General features: G+C 37.2%; 1 pseudogene; it reads right to left on the bottom strand.

Moving 5' to 3' along the window:
• Window positions 1–357: 357 nt before the first annotated feature.
• Window positions 358–978, bottom strand: LOC125355386 (annotated as a pseudogene).
• Between the last annotated feature and the right edge of the window lie 518 nt (window positions 979–1,496).

Here is a 1,496-nt window from a genome sequence, read left to right as displayed (position 1 = left end):
AAAAAACTACCTATGTAAGTATTTTGTTTACACACACACAAACACAAAAAAGAAAATTCGGGATGTTCCTTCAACATAGCAGTTAAAGACAAGTTGTTCTGATTAAGTAATGACCCCCCCCAAAATTGCCTAATATTAAAAAAGCCACAATCTGTTTCTGAATGCAGAGGAAATATACCATGGTATTAAACATTCTTTTCTGATAAAGCAACTACAGAAAGCCTTTATTATATTTGTTCAAAGTAACCAGTGCTATTGAGGAAAAAAGAAAAACCTCAACTCCCCCAATACTACTTTCCAAACCAACATGTAATACTTGATTTTCATTAGAATGTAGTTATTGTTTCACACCATTAATTCAAAAACCAAGACTCGGATTTTATATATATGTATAAATATATATAAAAAGCAATGCAAACAATTATTGAGCTTCATCTTCTGGACAAGAATGCCAAGTTAGTCTCTTCATAGAAAGCAATCACAATCTGAGGACACTTCATATTCGCCTCTTTTGCCAGCACCAAGTCAGCTTCATCTGAATCTTTCCATTTCATGAGAAACATCAATTCTCCACTGCTGTCTGTGGCACCAATTATTTGTTCAGGATCCAGACCCCTAGCAAACCCCCTTGGTTTGTCAGCAGCATCTCTTTTCTTCTTTCATTTGCTATCATCAGATTCACTGTCCGATAAAGATTTTCTTTTTGTACCATCCTTTTCTTTACCAGCTTTTTGAGAATTAAGAAATGCTTCAATTAATTCTGGACAATCTAAATTTTCTTCAGGTTCCCAAGTATTATCAGCATCTGTAAATCTCTTCCACTTCAGGAAATATTCTACCTTCCCATTCACTACACGTCGGTCCAGTACTTTTGCTACAACAAATTCTTCAGGCTCTGCTTCTTCAACTTTTTTTACTCTTTCCATTCTGTTTCTTTCCCATTTTTTGCAATGTAGTCTTGTTAGAGGCCATTTTTAATTGTAGAGTTGAAGAGCTATTACTCAGATGCTCTGGTCACGATCCTGCAGCAGCAGCATCTCCCTCACTTAATTTCTTTTTCTTGATGTTTTAGAATCAAATATTATACCTTTGACTGAATCACAATCTACAGAAAGTAGCTACTGCATAAGTATTTGTCTGAAAGAGTTATTTATATCACTAAAATTCTCTTTAGAGAATCCAGAAGCCTTCCAGATGGTTTGGGGGGAAGTGTTGTTTTCTTCAGAAGAGGAAACATGAAGAATGTACAACTCCTAACCACGTAGCAGTCAGTGCATTCAGAACAAGGCATGACTGGCCTTCTATTTCATTATTTTTTCATCTGAGACCGAGAATGCACTCCCTATCTGTTGCTTGAGGCTCATTGACAGACGCCCTACCACCTGAGCCACACCCGCAACCCCATGACTGGCCTTCTAGAAGTGAACTTTCTTAGGTGCACTGTCTATGCACCTAAGAAGTGAGGTCATAGGCTCTGTTAGCAGACAGCTTGAAAA

The sequence above is a fragment of the Perognathus longimembris genome, chromosome 1, assembly GCF_023159225.1.
Source record: "Perognathus longimembris pacificus isolate PPM17 chromosome 1, ASM2315922v1, whole genome shotgun sequence".
Lineage (NCBI taxonomy): Eukaryota > Metazoa > Chordata > Mammalia > Rodentia > Heteromyidae > Perognathus > Perognathus longimembris.
Note: the sequence above shows the minus strand (reverse complement) of the source record. Positions and strands in the feature narration are given on the sequence as shown.